This window comes from Marmota flaviventris, chromosome 1 (assembly GCF_047511675.1).
Source record: "Marmota flaviventris isolate mMarFla1 chromosome 1, mMarFla1.hap1, whole genome shotgun sequence".
Classification (NCBI taxonomy): domain Eukaryota; kingdom Metazoa; phylum Chordata; class Mammalia; order Rodentia; family Sciuridae; genus Marmota; species Marmota flaviventris.
The window spans coordinates 175550327-175574840 of NC_092498.1; the positions used below are offsets into that span (position 1 = coordinate 175550327).

Consider the following 24514-nt stretch of genomic DNA (forward strand, 5'->3'; position numbering starts at 1 on the left):
CTTTTAAAGTCCACTAGTACTGAAAAAGAGCATTGTTTTTCATCATGGATGCCAATAAAGATGAGCGACCAAAGTTGAGAAGCCACAATTTTCACCTTTTTCATGCTTTGATGATGCTAAGCATGACTGTGTTATTTCTTCCAGTCATTGGAACTTATAAACAAAATATTCCACTACTCAAGCTAAGCTACAAAGGTAAATATGTAAATATTTTTACATTCTTCATTAATATTTTTGAATGCCCTCTGTAATTATTGTATTTCTTTTATTAAGAAATGCATATTGACTTCTGTTATGGTTCAGATGTGGTGTCCCCCAAAGCTCACTTATTAGACAATGCAAGAAGTTTTGGAGGAGAAATTATTGCATTATAGACTTAACTTAATCAGTGAATTAATCCCTGATGGCATTAACTGAGTGGTAACTGGGTGCAGGTGGGTTGTGGCTAGAGGAAGTGGTTCATTGGAGGTGTGGCTATGGAGTATTTATTTTGTATCTGGAGAGTGGAGTCTCTCTCTCTCTCTCTCTCTCTCTCTCTCTCTCTCTCTCTCTCTCTCTCCCCTTCCTGTTCATCATGTGAGCTGCTTCCTTCCACCACACTCTTCCACCATGTTCAGCTTCACCTCAAACCCTGAAGAATGGAGACTACCTTCAGTGGACTAAGACCTCTGAAACCGTGAGCCTTTAAATAAACTTTTCTTCCCTAAATCACAGCAGTGAAAAAGCTGACTAAAACAACTTCTAAGAAATGTTTATAGTGTTGGCTCAGTTAATAAGAGTATTAATATAAACACAAAGCCCAATTGTTCATTTTGTGAGGAAAAAGGATGCTAAAGTTTTCGCACACTTTTTAGCCCCATTTGTTCTACAAGTTGTAATCAGTTTTGCATTAAAACAACGTCTAAAAATAGAAAATGTTAACCAATTTCATGTAACTATTATACAAAACTTTTAAAATAGATTTCTTCAGGAAATATTTAATACTCTGTGATAAATTTAAGATCTCAAGCATACATACATATTTTGAAATTAAAAAAGCAGTGACATAGGCATAAAATATAAGGATATAAAAAACAAGTGAAATCTCAGCTAATTGTTTTTAAACATTTGACATAAACAAATAATTTATAAGTATGATAGTTAGTCATTGTGTGGATATGTACATTTGTATGTAGCTTTTCTCCAAGAACTACAACTGTAAAAGTTTTTTAAACTATATGTCAGCAAAATTAAGACAAAATTGTGCTTATCAAAGGCAAGCTATAAAATATTCACAAAATATATCTGAGAAAATGTCTTCTATCCAGAATATATGTACACAGAAACAAATCAATAACAAAATAACAAAAACTGAAACAAATGAATAATAACAAAATTATAAAGTCTAAAATAACTAAACAGACACCACTCACAAAGAAGATGCACAAGTGGCCAATAAACATTTGAAAAGTGCTGGACACCATCAGTCTTTAAGTAAATACCAATAAATATTACAACAAAATAGGACCATATGTAAGTTTTTAAAGAAGTATTGACAATATCATATAGCATCAGTATGTGGAAATATTTTTTGAATTTACAAACATTGTTATTAGGAGTATAAAACTGAAAAGTTTTGTTTCAGTGGTTCCCCTTACAACTAAACATAGACTTGCTATTTAGCTGAAGTTTTAGAACTGATAAAACTAATCAATAGCAAAAGAAAAAAAGGAATCGTGTTGGGGGGATAGCAGAAAAGAATGACCAGCAAAGAGGGGAGCATGAGAAAGAGAAATTTCTGTGATTATGAAAATACTCTATCTTGATAGAGATGTGGATCACTGAAGTATACAGATCTGTCACAACTCATCAATTTTTTCATATGAGAACTGCTTATTTGTATACAAATTTACCTTTTAAAAAATAATCAAAACCACATAGGAGATGCCACATGATAAAAAGTGGTACAGAAAATTTTAATATAAAGATATTAAAAGTAAAAAAGTAAACTACCTGTTTTCTGTAATATAGTGAATATTACAAAAACATCCTACCGATAAATGTGGGCAAATAAAAACAATTAGATTTGCAAATAAAATTTCAAGAATAGATAATATTCACTGAGTATTCATAATAAGCAAAGCATTGGTATAATGGCTGTTGGAGAATTATCTCATTTCATTGTCACCACCACCCTGTGAGGTGGACATTGTCATCCCATTCCAATCTGAGGATACCAGATACTGAGAGACTGACAATTTGCCAAAGCACTTTCTTTCCAACAAAGTTATTTCATGGCTAAAGTCCTGGGCCAGCTCCTGTCTGACCCCTAACCTGTCTCTTATACTGTAGAAATAAGTAATTCACCCATTAGGCTCTTACCTAAAAGATTGAGTAAAGTTACAGAAAATATCATGCTCATATTTAACTAAAACCAATTATGTGATTTTCAGTTGTCAAAATTAAACGGAGTTGAAGAAAACCATGTGCATTCTTTAAGATCACTGGGAGGGGTGAATTAAAAGAGCTTTACTGAGTGTCATAGGATTTTAAGCTCTTTGCTATATTTGTTGGGGAAAAAGAAAGTAAATTGTGACTGTGGTAATTTATCTTTATAATCAAAATTTCATAGAAGAGTGGATTCTAACTATTAACTCAAAGGTAACAAATTAGTAATTTCAAAATAATAACTTGTTTTAATGTATGATTTTGGCCTTCTAATCAATCCCATAAATACTAAGAATCTCAGCCAGGCAAGATGCTCATGCCTGTAATCCCAGTGGCTCTGGAGGCTGAGAGAGGAGAATCTCTAGTTCAAAGCCAGCCTCAACAACAGCAAGGTGCTAAGCAATTCAGTGAAACTCTGTCTCTAAATAGAATACAAAAGTAAGGCTGGGAATATGGTTCAGTGTTCGAGGGCCCCTGGGTTCAATCCCCCCACACACCCAAAAAAAGACTAAGAGTCTCATTTTATTCATCTGTCAAAAAATCTTACTTCTTCTAAGCACCTTTTTCTTCTACAGAAGTAGAACTAGTATACTTTTGGTTAGATTAAATGCAATGAAGTCTATGCTTTTATTGCTACTTATATGTAGTACACATGCCAAATTTATCTTTTTTCCAATGTTTTAGGCCATCTACATATCAAAGCCTGGTCACTAATACTAGACATTGGATACAAGGCAAGAATTCTAGTAATTTCCCAACCAGTACACACATACACAGCCATACTAGCTTCCCTAAGCTGCTACAATTCATTCATTTTTTGATTAAATGCTAATAACAACAGTAGTCTCTTTAGCTAGGAGAATTATTAATAATCCCACCAGCTTTGTGCACTTATCTTTCCAACCACTTTAAAGAACACAGTGTTTTACTTTTGAAAATCACCAATTGTTCAGCACTGTGAAACCCATCCATTTGTAAGAATTCCAAGTTTCTCTGTTCACCTTTCCTATATCCAGACTCTTTAGAAGGAAAATAGCTCAATTCGTGGCATATTACCTTTTAAAAGTATACTTTTCCTGACTGAAAAAAAAAGTTAGACCATAAAATTACTGTTAATTTTGTGTTATGATGAGGACAATTGCTTGTGTAATGTCTTCCCACTTCTGAGACAATAATCACAATTTTCCTTTGGCATTTTCTGCTTTTATCCTGATTATGACTAATGAATTGAGATCAGCAGGCACTACCCTTTTCTTGGGTAGCATTGAGAGTCTAGAAGTTCATGCTTGGGTGTGGTGAGCCGTTCCTATAGACCGTGGCCGCCATTAGAAGATGGCGCCGGCTTCCACTGTGGCCTGTGATAAACAACTCCTTTTTTGGAGAGTTGGCACGTAATCCCTTATCACCCTATGAGAAAGCTCCACATGGCAGCTTTGCATTGGGGCTTGAGATGCTTTATTAAGGCTGGGAGGGGCATCCGGGAGAGAGAAGAAGAAATATCAAGGGCCTGAATAAACTGCTGAAAGAAGATTCCTGAGTTGCGTCTTCCTTGCAGGCACTTGGGTATGTAAATGCTAGCGGGATGTGAAGAAACTCAGCCAAAACGAAAAATTAATTTGGGATTTAAAATAATTTTTTTAAGAGAGAGAGAGAGAGAGAGAGAGAAAGAGAGAGAGAATTTCAATGTTTATTTTTTAGTTTTCAGCAGACACAACATCTTTGTTTGTATGTGGTGTTGAGGATCCAACCTTGGCCGCACGCATGCTAGGTGAGCACGCTACCACTTGAGCCACATCCCCAGCCCAATTTAAACTAATTTTTATAGGTCCAGAAATCTGTATTGTTTTCTTTGGTTTCACCCCTTCTCAGGTGCCATCTACAGAGCAGAATGTAAGATATGAGCAGCCATAGGTACTTGGAACAGCTGCAAGATAATACTGAGGGATTTCTTAAAGGTCAACAGAGTTGCAATAAGCATTTTATCCAAAGAATGCTCTTTGATTAAAGACTTATCTTTGAACCTCTGAATCCACAGGAGCTCATTTGGTTCTATTGTTGTACAAAGAGATTTTCCTTCAGTTCATGTTTTGAATTCTTACATATTTATGCATACTGAGTCTCTTTCCTGAATAATAAGTATGGAATCAGAGGTCAGAATAAACTATATTTTAGATTTTTATATTAGATGATTATTACATATATTTTGCCCTACAAACTAGGATTCTCATAGTGACTTCTATAGAGTTACTACAATAGTAAAATAATTTTTGTGAAATGACCTACTTTAGTCTCATAATAATATAAACTTTATGACAATGATTACTAGGGACCTTAAATGTGTTAGGGATATTTATATACCTATATATCATTGCCCATGTAAAGTTGCTTATTTGGCTAAATGAATAAATAAATAAATAATGAATAAGTAAAAGGCAACTGCAAGAAAAGGAAAGTAACTTATTTAATGGTTTTATGCTCAACCATTCTACAAATTATAGGGATTCACCACTATATACCAGGCATTGTTCTAAGTTTGAGAAAAGTCACACTGTCTCCTTTGAACACACATATATATATATATATATATATTTGCTGGTTTGTTCTGTGAAGGAACAGAACAAACCAGCAAATATCATTTTTAACTGTGGTAAGTGCCATGAAGACTGCAAAGGTGAATGGCTGGATCTACTTATTTTACTCAGACTGTATCACATCTGTGGAGTTTCACAACACTGTGAAAACCTGTGTTTTCATACTCTGAGACATGAGAAATATAAGACTCAGATCCTGAATGATTTGCCCAATAGAGAAACTCTCTCAAAGAGCAGAACTATATCTAGTTCAAGGCACATGATCCTGTCACCTCATCATGCCTTTGAGGGAAATGTTATATACTGAGGAACATCAATTTCAAGACAGATACACACACAAAAAAGCCAAGATTCTACTATCTTTGGCAGCATGTTCTTTTCAAATAACTTCCACTAGTAAGTAATGGTGTTTTGTGTTATCACTGGAAGAAAAACTTGAAGACCCCTGTTAAATTTTTATCTGCTACCTTCTAACTAAGCATTAATTCATTTGATAGAATGGTTCTTTATTTTGTCAGAATTTTCCAAGAAATGAAAAGATAAATCTATATTTTTATAGTTAAAAAATTAATTTAACTGTGAAATGCAGCATGTGTCTCAGCTAGAGATTTCCTGTTTAATTCATCAAGTCTTTTTTAGTTCGACTCTCTAATATTGTGTCTGTTATCTCAACTCAATGATATAGCAGTGAAGTTTCTGAAATCCAACCATCTAGGTCTTAACTATCTTTTTATTAGTTGTGATATATTTGGAAGTTTATTTTCTGTGCTAAAGTTTTATTACTTGTAACATAGCAAATTGGCAATATGCTAGTCGCATACATTGATTTATTCAATTCTAATAAGTTTTTTATAGACTGAAGTCTTCCCTACACAAAAAAGTCTGAAAAATAGTATGTAATTCCTTCTTGGGAATTTACAGTACACATTACCATTACACCTGTTTACTCCTAAAGTACTTTCTATCATCATTAGTTTCCCTCAGGCAAGAACTGCTCATAGATTATGAATTTATTGAGGGTATTTCCCCCTATTTTTACTATTGTGATCTTTTAGTAGCCCTTATAATAAGATTATTGTTGTCCTTGATAAAAGTGGTTTTTTGAGTGGTGACAGCCCTCTTTATGGATTAAAATGAATCACTCAGAAATGATGCAATTCAAAGCAGGTATTTTTGTTGTCAAATCAATATGAAATGACAACCTATGCCAAACATGTCTCCATTAGTACTTAGTGAAGACACATTATCAATCTTAGAGTAAGAATTTATATATAGTGCATACAAAGCAATTCATTGATGGTTTGATTGAAGGGGGATATGCTATGGTTGAATGGACTCACATGGTTTCCCAGACATGTTTTCACTAAAGTGAAGTTCTTGAAGCTAGTCTTTCATGGGCATAAATGTTAAATAATAATTTTATTGTGTAGCAATATTCAACTGTCAATAGTTAATAACAATAGTTCATGTACGCCTACTATATTTCTTGTATTATTCTTGTAACTTGTGGATAGGCTAGCAAACAAAGGAGGCAAAAATCCTTGTCACTATGTAGTTTATATTCTGGTGAGGAAAACAGACCATATATAAGTATATTATTTAGTCAGATGGAAGGTGATAGGTACTATGGAGAAAAATAAATCAGGAAGGGGAGTAGTGAAGGTGGAGTAGTCAATATGGTAGTTAGGGAAAGACTCACTGAGAAAGAGGTGCCTTCACAAATACTTAAAAGATATGTCTGTAGCCAATCATGCAAATATCTGAAAAATTTTTAGCAGAAGCAAAACCAAGTGCAAAGGCTCTGAGGTAAGACAGTGTCTGGAAAGTGTAAGGATTTTAAAGAAGACAATATAGAAAATAGGGAAAGAAGATTGATTAAACAAGGATTTGGCACTTGGCTATTGTTAAAACGTTGACATTTAATGCTATGGGAATTCACTGGAGAATTTTCAAAGTCTGACATGATCTGACTGTCATTGCGATAAGATTATTTTGAATTCTGTGTTGATGATGGGAGGACTGAGAAGGAAAGAGCCAAGAAAGGCTTTGAAATAATCTAGGTGAGAAATGATAGTTTTATGTGTCTGAATGGCAACAGTAGAGGTAGAATATTCAGTAGAGCCAATAGAATATGCCAATGGACTGGAAACAAAGAAAAAGAGAGGGAAAGATGTCAAATATGACTCCATGGGTTTTGGTTTTTTTTTTTGTTTGTTTTATTTAGTTTTGTGTGTGTGTATGTGTGTGTGTGTGTGTGTGTGTGTGTGTGTGTGTAGTTTAAAGACAGAGTTACCAGTTAATTGAAATAGGGAAGAATGGGAAAGAAATAGGTTTGGGGATAGACCAAATGAACATATTTTATTTGGTAAGGATTAGATATCTAAGTGAAATACCACAAAGACATTAAATCTGGAATTCATAGAAATGTCAATGGATATATTAATTTGGTAATCATCGTGTAGAAAATTTTAAATCCATGAGACAATCAAAGGATAGATGAGATGAATTTAGAAGATTAAGTTCTGAGATACTATCAAATGAGAAAATTGGAGAAAGAAGGAAGAAGCAGAGAATTGAATTAAAAAATACTATCCAGGTATGTGGTAAAAAGAAAAGAGGAATCATAGGATAGGAGTTAAATGAAGGAAACAAAAGAAAAGAAATGTCATCATTGCCAAAGTCAGCTGAAATGTCAGGAGAGGTGACAATTGAAATTTACATTGACTTTAACAACGAAGGGATCATTGTTATCATACAAATGACATTGCAAGAAACTTTGCTGAAGTTAAGAAGATAGATAAAATATCTCATATCTATATAAGTCATCATTATCTTTTGGGCGGAATAAAGGAGAACTAGGTTATGAGATACTTTGGTTGTGTCTTTGTCCATGCAAAATTCTGGTAGGGACTTCAAAATGGGCAGAGGTTAAGTAAAGATAATTTGTACTAAGATCAAACTCAGTCAACTATTATTTAGTTGAAAAAGTTATTTTCAAATAGATCTTACATACGGTTGATTTACTATTCTATAAATTTATTTTAATAAGGTATAAGTATTTTGTACAATTTGTTTTATAACTTCACTTGGGTCTTATTAAAGAATGTTCACACTGAGACTCTTTCAGAATGTGTGGCTATTGGGGCTGAGGTTATGGCTCAGTTGGTAGAGTGCATGCACAAGTCCCTGGGTTCAATCCCCAGCACCAAAAAAAAAAAAAAAAAAAAAAAAATCAGAAGGTGTGGCTCTAAATTTAAGGGCAGTGTAAAATAGAATGACCTTCAGTCTTCTTTAACAGAAAATTTGACTAATGTCTGTCTGTATTTTAAAATGAGTAATGTGCAGTGCACATTTTTGTATGAGTCCTTTAAACATGCTACTTTAACTGTATTAATTCAAAAGAGGCATAAATTAGGACTAAAATGTGTTTTTACTTCTAAAGAGGCTTATTAAGGCCACAGTGACACATTCCAGAAAATATGGTACATAATGCAGTGATCCCAAAGGAACATGGAAGTAGAGGAAGCAGTAGACGAGAATTTACCTTGATATATTCAGTAATTAGTAGAGTTATTTGGGAAAAGAATATTGTTTATCTAAATATTAAAATATACAATATAGCTATAATAGGTGAAGGACACAGAATTAAGAGACCTGTATAAGTTTTAGCTACTTTTGGACATGTACTATCTATGCATCATTAGAACAATCACTCGCCCTCTCTAAGTCTAAATTTTCTCATCTGGATATTAGGTTTACCTGGAAATTAGATTCTCCTTGAGAATCAAATTAGGTAGCATATGGGCAAACCTGTCAGTTGTTGTAAAGCACAAAATCAGTATAGTGACAGCTAACTCAAGGATAGTTAAATGTAATGTATTATTAAAGAAAGACACATAATAAAAAATCCAAAGTCTTTGAAAATATGATTTTAATTATATCTAGGCTTCTTGGTCAGAAATTTTATTGCCACAGATAACAGGAAAAATACTTGAGATAAAAGCCTAAATTCCTCATCTTAGCATCTTCTTTCCAAGGTAATCCATATTAAATAAATGTACTTTGCTTCTTTGTATTAAAAAATTGAAGGGAAACTGTTTAAATATATTGTTGGTTTAAACTAAGCAGCTTGCTTATCACTTTAGCAATTTAGGAATAACATCTGTAGGGATGTACAGATTTGACCTATTTAGCATTGTACAGGAAAAACATAAATTGCATAAAAGAACACAACAGGAATTAAATGTTTAAAATAATTGTGATGAGGAAGATGGAACAAATCCCACTCTTGAATTCAAGCAAGTGGAGGAGGAACAGCCAGTTTTTTTTTTTTTATCCTTTCTACTCCATGTTTGGTTCAAGAATCAGAAGCATCAGCACAATCTGGGACCTTGTTAGAAATACAGAAGCTCAAGCCTGTCCTGTGACTTCTTAACTGACAATTTGTGTTTTTCAAAGAAGCCCATTTGACTTGAATGTATGTTAAATCCTGACAAGCACGTTTTGTATCCCTCCTTCCCCCAAGTATGGAGATGACAAGAATTCTTGGCAATGCAAAGCCTTAGAGCCACAGTTGAGTTTCCATGTGGTACATTAATGTCTCTAAATTATTAATAATAACTTTATAATAAATTCTGATTTAGATAGGAGGTAGATAAAACAAGCAAACAAAACACTAGCATGAAACAAAACATTTGTTAAATCCATTAGACTTCTTATGTGAAAGCAATAGTGCTGAGGTGCAGCAATGATTTTGATGTCCTTATCTACAAGGGCTTCTGATCTTTTTAAGGGAGAAAATGAGTTCACAAAATCACAGCAAAAAATGATTAGTGTCATAATGTAAATACAAGGAAATGTTTAAAAGATTTAGGAGGGAAATAGGTATGAAACTGACCTTTGCACATTGGAGGAAACAAAATTTTGAATGAAGTACATGTTGGCATGGGAGGATTTCAATTATGAACTTGACCAAATTGAGCTGAGATTATGGGAAAAATTGAATAGGCAGCATCATGTGATAGGAACCGGTGGGGAGAAGAACAGCAAAATAATTTATGAGTCTGTGACAGTAATTTAGAGAAGTAATTTTCATTTTAGCCTACCTAACAATGAGTAAATACTTGAGGAGGGAGAAGATAAATTTATATGATAGGATCTCTAAGGCTTTAAATTTGGTACAGTGGTGTGAAAGAAATGAATAGAATTGGAATTACTTGAGGGAAAGAAGAATAAGGGCACAAGGAAAAGGAACTAGCAATGATTCTGAGATGTTGAACCTAATGACTGGGTTGTATCACTGAAGTCATTAGAATCAGCAGGAGGAGATGGTTGAAGGGAGAACAATATCTAGCAGGCAACTAGAAATTCTGAACTGAGACTTATGAGAAAGAATGGAGTTTTAGGTATCTGTTTTGAAATAAACAATTTATGGAAAATAAAATGTAAGTGGGAATCATCATTTCGTTGCTTGTACTTTATAAATACTGCCTAAGGCAGAGAATGACATCTTAGGATGTTATTTTTAAAATATATCTCTTAGAGGTATATTTGCAAATTTTAGTGCAAATTCTCTGAGCATCTCTATCAGGATTATGCTTCTTGGACCAGTGATTAGAATAAAAATGTTGGAAAAAAACCCAGAGAAAATATGTACAAATGATTAACATCTTATTCTGAATGAAAAGTCAAACTAATATTTTCCTGAATGTGTGGAAATTAAATTTCAGATCATGTCACAATTTTCCCCAACATGATAAATAACATAGATGCCAAATGTTTTGAAATTGCATAATAATAAGAATGAAGACATGATTTGAACAACGTTTAAGAAAAATAGGAAGCATTTTCAAAGGCTTGGGGAAATAGATTACCTGAGACTTCTCAATCGTGACCAGTCTCACATATGCCTTTGATGGTTATTTTTGTATATATACATTTACCTTTGATTGATGTGAATCGATTTTTTAAATTATACTTGTTCCAAAATGTTATCTTTTGATTTAGTACTCATAACCTTTTGCTCTGCACGTTATTTTCCAGTAATCCTACCCTGAGGAATTACCTGTTCTTGTCACATTTGTCTAGCTCTTGCAGTCAATAGTAGATGTTGTGCTAAGCTATGATTTTCTGGGTTTTTAAAATTTTAAATTTGCATACTTGGCTAAAACAAATCCTCATTCACTTGTGGTATGGTGTTTTTATTTTAAAAATTTCTGAAATTTGAAAAGGGACAATTTCTAAATACATTGATGGGAGCCAAGAAACTAATTGTCAAATAAAAATCCATTTTCCTCATGACTATCTCTCAATCATTCCTGAGGATGTTTATTCTATCATGGCATTGCATTTTGGGAAAATTTTCAGTTATTTATAATACTAGTCTTTTTATATAGGTCAAAAGGAAAATTTATCAGTTATACCAAAGCTTTTGAAAAAATCAGAAATGACTTATTCTTTCTGAACATATTCATTTAAAAGAATTATATTATAAATTATTAATCTCACATGTGATAAATTATATAAAGCATCCACTTTGAAAGCTAGCCAAATAAGAATAAACCTGTGATTTAAAAAATGAAAATGTATAATTACAACTTCCCTACTTCACATCCTGTCCTGGCAGGAACATAGATCCAATGACATAATAGGCTTTATTTGGTTCTAATTTATGTTTCCCTATGTGATATCATCTGATTTATTATTGACACAGTAATGTTCTAGGACCTAATGAATAGAATGATCTCCAACATTCATTGTAGAAGAGTAGAGTTAATTTGATTTTGTTTTTGTTTTTGTTTTTCTTTCTGAATTTGAACTTGCATTTACAGGAACAAAACAAAGTTAAAAATTTTGCCTATGAAAGCATAATGATAATATAATATACACTTGTAATATTGAAGTAGTCTTTGTATGTATTGTAGGTTTAACTAATATTATTTTTGTGATTTGCATTGGTTGATTAGTTACATAGACTAAATATACAAACAGACCTTAATAGACATTTTTGTGTAGGTGGAAGTGAACTATCTTGATAACAAAATCTTTTCACATGACCTCAAGCCTCAGAAAACCTACTGAAGAAGCAAGGCCAATTTAAGATGAATTAATTTGCCCAAAGTAAAATTCAAGGAAGAATCCAAGGCCTTTCCTCAGACCAAAAGCTGAAGAATCAAACACATGTTAAGAGCCATAGAGAGAGATATTAGGGGCTAATTTTCAGTGAGAGATATTAGGGGCTAATTTTCATTTTCGAACAAACAAAGTTTATTCTTTACTCAATTCCTGACCCAAAGCCTGAGAGGCTTTTTATTTGAAATGATTTTGTAGCCAAACATTTCTGAAAATTATGAGAAGAAGCTTTGAAGAAACTCAGAAGGACACTAAGTCAGTATGAGAAGTCCCGGAATTCAGAAATAGAGTAGAAAAGCTGAACTCAGGGGGAAAGCAGGAATAGAAAGATTGAAAGAATTAGAGACAATCTACTTGGAAAACTTTGGAGAGAACATACTAAAGAACTAACTGTATTCAAGAGTCCTCAGATAGCCCTACTGATAAAACTGCTATTTCCTTGAGGAAAAAGACAAATGGGTGGGGCAACAATTTCTGTTGAATGTCCTGATATGTCAGAGAAAGGTGACTGAGTTATCATCTGGATCTATTCTATGTTGTGAACTTTCTCTGCTAAGGAATTCTACTCCTCAGTCTGTAGTAGACTAGAATTTGACATTTTCCAAAGCTGATTCTTTTTTTCTTTAACTTTGTGAATTTGTGCCTTCAACAATCTTGGTTTTCTTTTCTCTGTCTTTCTTTATAATCTCTCAAAGTTACATGTTCTTTGAGGATGAGGGAAGCCATTTTTTAGCTGAGAGAAACTGACAGCTCCACCCAGTTCAGGATTTCTGGCAATAAATGCAGGATTTCAAGGGTATGGGATCTTGTTCATTTAGCAATCAAAAACTGAGGAAGTCTGTGTTGCTTAATCCTAAATTTATTAGATTCAATATGACTAACCACTCCCTTACTTTCTGGGGTGAAGAGGAAGAATGCAGACCATCAGGTAAAATGGTTTTTTTCATAATGAATGAACGATTGTATTAAGGAGCACTGAAAAGGAAATACAAAGAATTCTTTTCACAGCAAATGTTTATTTCAAGTATGAACAGGGATTGCCTGGCCCATAGCCAAACCTTCACCTGGAGGAACACCAGGTCATGAGTGAATAAATTCTTGCCACTGGGCTCCACCACTGAGAGAAAATTGATCATGCAAAAGCTTTGGAACAAATTTGAAACTCACTGAATTAATAGCCTATTTGTTAAATAAGATTATAAATAAGATCTCCCTTTAGCTAGAATTTTTTTGTACTATATTTCTTTTCTTCCCCAAAGTACAGATTACCTGATTTTAGAAGTAAGAGTATCAATCAGTATTAGATAAACTATAGTTTGTTATTTGATATGTTGACATTTATTATTTGATATTGCCATAGAACTCATTTGGTTTATTTATCAACACTTAAAAGATCTGAGAAAGCTAAGGTAGCATTAATTAGTTTTGCCCAAGGAAATATAGATAAGAAGTACTATCCATTTTATTACTAAAGATACTTAATAGTCTACTAATTTAAATACTCTTGTTCTTTGTCACAAGAATATTTTCTTTTTTGTTGGGGATGAACATTTCATCTCCACTGAGCTCTAAGTTCCATGAAGGCAGAAATCTGTCAAACTTATTAGGGTCTTTCCCTCAGAGTACTTGGTGTTCTTAGGGGAATTAGTGTCTCAAAAGTCAAATTTTGTGACAGTAGTGACTCACTTTCTTGTGTTAGAAATGAGAAATTATTTAAAATGTTACTGACTGTACTTGAAAAACAGAAAATTTCTGGTCATTTTTGATAAGATATCAAGAGATGATGATGAAGATTATGGACATTCTCTTTAGAAAAAAAAATGCACATATACAATCATGAAAATGTCATGGTGTTTAAAGGCATTTTGATCCTCAGAATTATCCCTGTGCTCTTTAATGGTTATTGATAATGAATCATGGACATTTTCTGTCATTCTTCCACCAAAATTTATCTTAAACAGTGATTTCCAACTTTAAACAAACAAACAAAAAACCATGTGAACAATTGTATCTTTGATCTTTTTATTTTGGAAGTGATCAGATTGTAGATTTTCTAATAGTGTATTGCTAGAGCAAACATGGGAATTTGAGTAGTTGAGTGATGGAGGGAGATTACAAACTGGAACTGAGGTGATAGGAAAATGTACTGCTGGAAAGAGTAGTTAGAAGGAATGGTTATGGTGAATTAAAACAATTTTGGGTAGATTTAACAGAGAAATAACTCAGGACCTTAGGAGACCAGAACACACAGAGGTAAGTGCTGCTCACATCTCAAAAGGATGGGAATGGTTAACCAACCACCTAATAGGCCTTTTCTGAAAACAACACCTGTGAAGCAGTGTACTTATCCTCTACCCAAGGGGAAAGAAAAGAGTCCTTGTCCAAAAGTCTTGAAAACTATGAGCAATCTTCAAAATCACATGCCTAAGAATTTTTAATCTGGGAGAAAAATATAAAGCTCTGACATTGGCATCCAGCAGAGCCAGCCTCCATTTCTGATTCCTGGAATCCTAAAACACTTTAGGTGTTACAATATAGTCTGTAGAGTTAGCAAATTTTTTACTGGGTTTTGGTTGATGATCCTGTGGAAACAAAAATGACTTTGCTTGGCTTGGCAGGAGTGCAAAAGAGATAAGCTGCACGGGGAAGAGAGAACTTGTTCCAATCCCTGTCCCAAGGTCTTTTCATAATGTGTATGTCAGCCTGAGAAATTTTTATATGTAATGCCTAAGACTAATTATTTAATTTGGCTACAAAGAATTGGCGCAGCATGTTGTAATGGTTTTGATGGGAGCATTGTCACAAGGCAGCATTAAATCATTTGGAAATGATAACAGTCCTGGTAAGTCAATGTTTTTGCAGCTGTTTTTCCTTGTCAAGTTTGTTAGAAACTAAGTGAAATAGAATTGGTTATGGTGGAAAAAAATTAATCAAATGTCTATGTCAACTGCGTATTTGTTTTCCTCATGTATATGTAGAGGGGAAAAGTGAGGTACACATCCCTCTTCCCATTGACATTGCTGTAATTCAGGGACCCACTATGTTTTTGAAATTTCTGGGTAGCCTTCCTGACACTGCCATTTCCCCATCCATATCCATTACAAACACTGCAGCCAGACTTATCTTTCCAATAATCAATTATAGTCTTTGTTACTTGCTTACATAAAAAGATATAGTGGCTCCCACTTACACAGAAAATAAACTCCCCAGTTTGATGTCTTAGGCCCTGGTTATCTGCAAGTTGCCTTTATGTCTAGTCTCACTTCTCACCTCCCCCACATATTCTCCATGTTTCAACACACTGAATTTCTTCAGTTCCACAACTATTCATTAAGTGCTTAATTTGTCTGAAATTCTGAGTGAGGTGCTGGGAATTCAAAGATAACAAGACATGGTCTTCGCTTTGTACAAACACTCAAGAGTAGGAGATATGCAATCAACTCCCTTATCCATATGGAATACTTGACAAAAACCCCAAGTCCCTGAAATTGAGGAAAATACTGAATTCTCTATACTGGTATTTCATTCTAGAGATATACACCTATGATAAACTTTAATTCATAAAACAGGAAGAGTAAAAGATTAACAACAAGTAATAATAGAACAATTATAACAATGCATTGTAATAAAAGTTATGTGACTATGATCTCTTCAAATATCTTTGTACTATACTCCCCTTTCTATTGGTAACAGTGTGAGTTGATGGCCTTGCCCATGTGATGAAATACCATGAAGTGAATGACATAGACATGGGTAAAGATTTATGCTTGCTTCCATGTTGCCTTAGAAATAGAATTGCTTAGCTCTGAGGCTTTCAGTCAGCAAAAATTACATAGAAGGGAATTCCAAGTCCTGATGAAGGCGAGTCAGGGAGTTCCTTGGAATAACCCCACTGCCAATCAATAGAATGGGATTAGGCCATCCAGTGTGAGGGCTGGTGAGGACAGCAGCATATTCCTTTCTCCTGAGTCAGGTTCTCCTTGGTAGTTAAAACTGGCCTCGGTTTCCTGTGGGGAGTAGGCACTCTGCTGCCTCACTCCTCTTTAAGCCCCTTTGCACCTGAGCTGCTTCCTTATCCTTTACAAAGCAGTTTGATAAAGACCTGTCTGTAGGCATGTGTTTCTCTTCCTTGTAACTGTGATTTCTCCCTTCAGCACAGGTGGGTGGATTACTGGCAGGCAAGTATCTCTTTATCTTCTTTTTTGTCAGACCATTAAAGTTTGTAATTTGTAGTGATAAAGTTGTTTTGTCTTAAAATAAATAGTGAGTAGAAGATAATTAAGGTGTTCTTGATACTCATGGGCTTAAGACTCATTTTGATGATGAAGTAGATATTCCTAAGTGATCCCTGGCCATAGACATAAGAGTTGATCTGAATATACCATAAAAATCAGCCTACTTTTTGTGCCAGCTTTCAGTAAATCAAGGCAGAACATAAGAAAGCCAGCAACAAACCAAGATACCTGTGGCCTCTGTTCTTATCCTCCTGCTTAATTTTTGTGCAAAATTTTTTATATATATTTATATATATCTCAGGGAAGTTGGGGAGAGGTAAATAGAACTTCTGGAATCTTATAATGGAAGGAAGACCATGGAATAAAGGAAATACAGGAAAAAAAAGCAACTCCTTTAGATAACACCTTACCCAAATCCTTACAACCTTCTGGGTTTGGAATTCATTAAATAAAGAAAGCAACCTAAGTCCAGAGAGTTCTTCCCAGTTTTATTGCCAATAACTTACATCAGTGTTTTGTGTCCCCTGGCTACACAAATTATGATGCTGTCACTTTTTGAATATAATTGTGATGATTTTTGGTAACCTCAGAAGCCCCTCTCCTTTTTCCCTAATAATGACAATGGATTTTTACTGATCCATCCATTTTTACACATCTGGTCCCCATTTGGCTAAGAACATATTGTGAGATACGGGCTAGGGCAGAGATGGAGGGTAGGGCCTTTTCATGGCCAGCCTAAGAGAGTGCCCTGACTGTGCATGCAGGAAAAGGTTGCCAGGCAATTGCTAAAGGGCAGGAAGCATAGGGCAGCTGTCTCTAGGAACATGCCAGCCCTCATGCTACATACCACAGTCATTCATGATTGAGTCTCTAATCCATAAGATAAAAGCCAGGCTGTTGGAAACCTTCCAGAAGACTATTGCTAACTGAGCTCTTCTAAGCTGCATAGAAGGCAAGAGGCTTTCCAATGGACTAGTTCAAGCCCAAATTCAACAATTGTCCAGCATTACTTCACCAACTATCAGGGATGACCTAATGGAACAGTTAATGGAAGTAGACAGGGTGTGAATCTTAACTCAGGAGTTTGCTATCTATATGATTCTCAACAAGGTCTTAACTAGTCTAAACCTCAGTTATCCCACTTTGTAAATAAGCTAATAGTATATACTGGATAGGACTTAGGGTACTGCCCACTACACAACTCCAGGGGGTGCTGTATGCAAAGATGATAATGGAAATAGAAACAGTAAAAGTTGTGTTATACAAAAATGCTTGTTATAATTGATACATGTAAATAATTTAGCACGATATCTATAATAGTTTTACAAAAAGAATCCAATATCAGTCTCTCAAGAAATCGACTGTGATTTGTTATACTTTTTTGAACCTTGATTGTAAGAAGAAAAATGTTTAGAGGAAAGAACATAGTCTGCAAAGGCCAACAGGTAAAAAAGTGCCTTATTTAGGGAATCAAAAGAATTTCTGCATTCAGGAGCACAGAGATTAGATCATTAAGGATCTTGACCTTACTATTGAGGGGTTTGACCACAGGGCATGAGGCAAAAGAGAGCCAACAAAGAGTTTTAAGTAGAGTCATAGTGTCAGATCTGTTCCTTAGCAAGTTTATTTTGGCTGAAATGTGAAAAATAGAATGATGAATTTGGCAGTGAATTGAAGGAGTGATTAATTATATCAGGCTTGGAGACAGACACAGGTTTGAATCTTTCTTCAGGGTTTACTCTCTCTGTTCACTACTGTTATTTGTTGCAAATATTTAACCTTTTTTCATCCTTATCTGTCTCCAAGCCATTTTAAGTTGCAAGTCTACTAAAAGGATAACTACTCCTTTTTAAATGTTAGCTGTCTGCTCTTTCATTTTTGAATACCTGCTAAGCATTGGGATTGTTTAGAAATCAGATCTCAATATAGTAGGCATGAGCTGGTCTCCTTGTTTCCTCCCATCCCCTACAATCTCTCCACTGAACCAGGAGAGCGCCTGTTCTAAAAGGAAAACCAGATATTACTTTATGATCAGAACCCCCTGGGATTCCTGTCTCTCTCTCCTCATCAAAGCCAGTACCTCAGTGGACTCGGTGGCCCCATGATCCATTCCCTTTGCATTTCCACTCCTGCACAGCCCTTCCTCCACACTGGTTTCTCTGTCGTTCTGTGATGTGCCAAGCACCATTACCATCACCATTACCTTTGTCCTTTGTTGTAATACTCTTCCTGCAGTATCCACAAGGTTTGACCATTTGCTTCCTTCAGGACTTTGCTCCAATGTTTTCTTTATCAGAGAGGCCTTCCTTAACCATCTACTGTAAAATCATGCTGCTGTATGTGTGTATGCATTCACACAAACACACACACACACACACACACAGTCTGTCTTCCTTAGATTGATTCTGCCCTGCCCACACTGTAGCACTTTTTACCACCTGATATTTCATTTATTCCTTTGTTTTCTCCCCATTAGAATGTAAGCTCTAAGAAGACTGAGACTTTGTTTTATTCACTGGTGAATTCTTAGGTCTAGAAGAGAGCCTAGTGAGTCATTCTAAATTTCATATTAAGCACACATAAATTATGGAATAAATGGATGCAAAAGGGAGTTGGAACTGAATGTCCTCTATTTTTCTTGTAGGCCAGTTGAAGGTCATCTTGTTTTAAGCAGGGATCTCACAACCCATCCAAGCCCTGTAATGGCTGAACAAGCAGACACACATTGACCATGAACTCTTGCATGCTTTGTAAATGTGTTTCTTTCATTTGTCAGCCTTTTACCCTCTCCCGGTCTTCTTCAGTATGGGAGAAATACAAAAGAAGGTTATCTTCCAATAGTGATGAGCTACAAGGGGCTTGAGGCCATGGTGGGATCTCTGAGAATCTTCCAGAATGTGCTGACCATGGTGATTCTCCTGGGACCTTGGAGCAGTTTTCAGTGCAAGCCATCAGCAACAAACATAGACAAATGTGGGTGGCTCTCAGGCAGCATGGAGCTATGGGAGCGTCTCACCCAGCTCCTCTTTTACTTTTTCCAGGCCACAGGGCTATATTCTGACTCAGGATGCTTTTCCTATCCATGTGCTATGGATGTCATAACTGGCCTCCCATGAAGCCAGTTACCACCTGATATTTCATTTATTTCTTTGTTTCCTCCCCATAGAATATAAGCTCTGAGAAGACCAAGACTTTCTTTTATTCACTGGTGAATTCTTAGGTCTAGAAGAAAAGGTCCAGATGAGAGTTGTGGACCTTCCTGGACTTTAGCATCCATTCCCTACCCCTTTTACCCCAGTTGCCAAACCTCAGGTCCTGGAAGCTGAGGTGATATGAGATCGGAGCTGAGTTTTGCATGAGCTGGTGGTTGAATTTAGGGCTGTGGTCATTCTGTCCACTACTTTGCTTGCCATTCTCTGTATTCCTCAGTGAGTCTGTTGCCATATCCCTAATTGCCTATAGCCCTTCATATTATATATATATATATATATATATATATATATATATATATATATATATATATATATATATATATACACACACACACACACACACACACACACATATACACTTTGTGGTCACTGTTTCTTTGCCAAATAAGCTGGTTTAGATGGAATCATTGTTCTTGAGCCCACTATAGAACTAATGTATGTTTTGTATGACCATGGAAAGTGTGACACTGGCACACTTTATGGCTGGTAATACAGTTTTCAAAGCCTGCAAGGGTCTTACAGACAACTAGGCCTGGACCTGGTTATCTGTCCTTTCTGTTGGAGACAGCCTGCAGGTTGTAAAGCAGGCTATGTATACAAATAGAAAGGAGTGTTCTTGAAATACCAGGTGCCCAGTTGCTAATATATCTGGAGTTCTGGGTTGCTGAAAATTAGGAGAAAATGTGCTCTCATCAAAACATGCTTTTAAAACCTGTACTTAATGTGTGAAAATATTGCATTACAGTGGAATTTTTTTTTCCTCTTGAGAACAAATACCATTGAGCTTTGATTGCAGGAAAAATGTAGAGATTTCTCTGTTTCTAAGTTTAGAGCCGTAGGGTGTGATTTCTTGAAATACAGTGTAAGTGTACTTCAAAATTTAAGATCATCATCATAATGCCTGGTGTTGGTAGGAGTTTTTCAGAGTCTCAGTTTCAATGCATGAATCTTAATAAAGTGGTTTTCTCAATGAAAAATGTCCTTGAAGACAATGTACTAACCAAAATTTAAAAGAAAAATCTGCTTTAGCAATAAGGAGGTGATCTTTTAATGCTTCAAAAGTTTTGTTTTTCTTTCTTGTTGTCCATTAGTATGCATAAATGTGTGCTTAATAAGGCCAGGCTTAAAATTGAACTTTTCATTTCCAGGAAGTCAGTCATGGGTCTTGATCAGTGAATGGAACTACAAGTAGAAAATTCACAAAAAGAGAGACCAAACTGTAAATTTCACAAAAGATTGCCTAATCACTGATGGAGTCAGATTAATGATGATTCACCAGATATATTGTGATGGTCAAACATACAGAAATTTATTTAAAGGTATTAATCATGCTTTGGATTTGGGTCTAATGGTGTGATTTTTTTTCTACCTTCCCTGCTGCCATCTTCTTTTTACCAATAGGTCAGGACAGTTGGTCGTCTCCCTGTACAACATGCCTTGGTGAAGCCTCTCACCCATGATTCCAATGAGATTTCATCTGTTAGCTCTGATGTCTTTCTTATTTTCCCATATGGACCATATAACTGCTGAGACCAAAATGGAAGGAGGAGAAAATGATACCAGCAAGTGTACTGTCTCATATTACTGCAAGAAAAGGGTGATTTTTGCCTATTTGGGAGCCCCAAGATTATTCTTTCAGCGACAAGATTGCTAGAGCTACTGGGTATTTCGGGGCTATTGTCAGCATGTTTCTGGGAGTCTCTATCATTGTCGACCAGTTGGTGTCCTTTATGGAAGTCATCACATCCCAAGAAAAATAAATAACCATAAAGAAAAACAACAGAAAGACCACCAAGATGACTGTGAGGATCTGGAATGAGACTATGTTCAACCTGACTTTGGCCTTGGGATTTTCTGCTCCCAAGTTTCTGCTTTCAGTTATTGAATTATGTGGCCATAACTTCACTGCAGGAGACCTGGGGCCCAGCACCATCGTGGGAAGTGCTGCCTTCAGCATGTTCATCATCATTGCACTTTGTGTTTATGTGATCCCTGATGGAGAGACAAGGAAGATTCAGCATCTGCATGTGTTCTTTGTGATGGCAGCCTGGAGCATCTTCACCTACACTTGTCATTTCTCCTGGTATTGTGGAGGTCTGGGACGTTTTGCTAACTTTCTTCTTCTTTCCCTTCTCTGTTGTGTTTGCCTGGGTAGCAGATAGGAGGCTTTTGTTTTACAAGTATGTCTACAAGCTATATCAGGCTGGCAAGCAGAGGGAAATGATCACTGAACACCACCAGGGGGACCAGCTATCTTCCAAATTGAAAATTGAAATGGATAGGAAAGTAGTCAACTTTCAGGTTGACAATTTCTTAGATGGCGCTCTGGTTCTGGAGGTCAATGAGAGAGGGACCAAGATGATGAATAGGCTAAGGGAGAAATGGCGAGGATTCTGAAGGAACTGAAGCAGAAACATCCAGAGAACAAAATAGAGCAGTTAATAGAATTAGCCAAATACCAAATCCTAAGTCAGCAGCAAAAAAAGCCAAGCATTTTACCATATTCAAGCTACTTGCCTGATGACCGAACTGGCAACATTTTAAAGAGGCATGCAGTTGACCAAGCGAGGAAGACTGTCAGCATGCATGAGGTCAATATGGAAGTGGCCAAAAGTGACCCATTTAGCAAGGTCTTCTTTGAGCAAGGGACATATCAGTGTCTGGACAACTGTGGTACTGTGGTCCTGACCATTATTTGCAGAAGTGGGGATTTGACCAACTCTGTGTTCATTGACTTCAGAAACAGAGGAGACATGGCCAATGCTGGATCTGATTATGAATTCACTGAAGGAACTGTGGTCCCTGGCGAGACCCAGAAGGAAATCAGAGTTAGCATCATCGATGATGACAGCTTTGAGGATGGTAAAATTTTCCTTGCACACCTCAGCAATGTCAAAGTATCTTCTGAAGCTTCCAAAGATGGCATCGGCATCCTGGAAACCAATCAGTCTCCACTCTTGCTTGCCTTAGATCACCCTCCATGGCCATTGTAACCAGTTTTGATGACAACCATGCTGGCGTCTTTACTTTTGAGGAACCTGTGACTCGTGAATGAGGGCATTGGCATCATGGAGGTGAAGGTATTGAGAACATCTGGAGCTCAAGGAAATGTTGTTATTCCTTATAAAACCATCGAAGAGAGGGCCAGAGGTGGAGGGGAGCCTTTGAGGACACTTGTGGAGAGCTCGAATTCCAGAACAATGAAATCGTGTAAGTTCTTTTTATGTGTTTGTGTGTATGGTTGAGTGAGTGAGTGCATGACTGTGAGAGTATGTGCATAGTTTTAAACCAAATGGCATTAAAGGAACAGAATAATTATTATGGAAGACAACTGTCAAAAGTCCCAGTCTTGCTTGTGTGTCACCTATCAATATGTACTAGACACAGATCTTAATTTGACATTGAGATCTTTTTTACTTTTGTCCTTTTACATATTTGATACACTGTAGACCATGATAAAATGAAGCATATGATGTAAGTTATCAGATCATTTAAGATGGGTTGAAAATTCTGTATTCTATTTAGGATCATACAGTATATATACAGAAAACGAATATTTAACACATCACAAAAGGTTTCTAATTTCATTGCTGAGTACAAATTGGGAAAGCCCAAAAAAGAAACACCTTTAAAAAGAATTTCCTGGATGCTATGACTGAGTGGAACTATTTCTGTGGTTTTCATCTGACATTGTGGTTTTATGACAGTATAATATTTCTGCTTGTATGCTAGTGTTTAATTATGACTTAATGACCAACCCTGCTTCTTCAGTGTTATGCTATTATGAGAGGAACATATATCCATTATTTATTTCCAATTTAATTTTACTTTATGTGATTACATAAACCCTTTTACCCTACTCATATAGTGATGGGGAGAGAAATCAGATTCTGTCCAAGCATCCAAGTTCATGGGGAAGAGGTCAGAGAAAGAAGTAGGGAACAACTTCTCTTCCTATTGGCACTTTACAGTGGTAACTCTGGTATGAAGTGATTTTTCCACTGAGAGATGCCTTTGAGAGATCTATTCCTCCTTCCTTGCCTTAGAGAGGGCTTTGCACTTAATTCACCAGAAGAAGCCAGAGAATTTGACTCAATGACCAGTGTCCAAGAAGGGGTAGGCCTTAAATACAACTAAAATCATCTAGATCAATAATGGTTACTTGTTCTATAAAAATATCTGACTTTTTTATTCACTAAAATTAAATGCAAAAATTTTTAAATGGCAAAGAATTTTATTTATAACTGAGATAGAGTTGTAGCCCTTTTTCTTTCTGGAATTGTAATTTTTAAGATGTATCTTGACTTTAAATAGAATTTTATTATTGGTAAGCATTGTTAATGCTTAACAGGTCCATTGATTACATTCATGTCTTTGTGTGGCTTTAAGATAAGTACAATGTTTCTGTCAAAAGAAATTATCAAAGACATGTTGTTGTGCTGGCTTCTTAGCAGTTTAACCATTACTCTCATTTTTAATGGATCCTTTTTCCTTTGGTGATCATGTCCAGTGCCAGGTTAATATTGTCAGATCCAAGCAAAAAGGAGTTTTTCATGCTGCAATAAAGTTGGCTCTGTAGACTCAAACCAACTTATCTTCAAGGATGATTTTATATTTCTGCCACAGCACAGTTCATCTTAGGGTAGCTTTATTCAAAACCTATCATACATATAGATAAGGGCTCTTCACACAACTGAGCTATATTAACTACTTTGAACAATCTTCTTGTTTGATTGTTTAATACTGTACACACAATCAGAATTTGTGATTCTTTTCATGGTGCCATAAAAATATTTGTACAAAAGCATTGGATTTAAAATTTATCTAATTTTAAGAATCTATTAATCAAAGTAGACAGAAAGTCTAATCTGATCAAAGAGGGAGAGTAAGTGGCAGACCACCTTTATTGATTTCTTTG

The 24514-nt window shown here is 35.6% G+C and overlaps 1 pseudogene; it reads left to right on the forward strand.

The window, feature by feature from the left end:
* Window positions 1–142: 142 nt before the first annotated feature.
* Window positions 143–22930, forward strand: LOC114082632 (sodium/calcium exchanger 1 pseudogene; annotated as a pseudogene).
* The last annotated feature ends 1584 nt before the right edge of the window (window positions 22931–24514 follow it).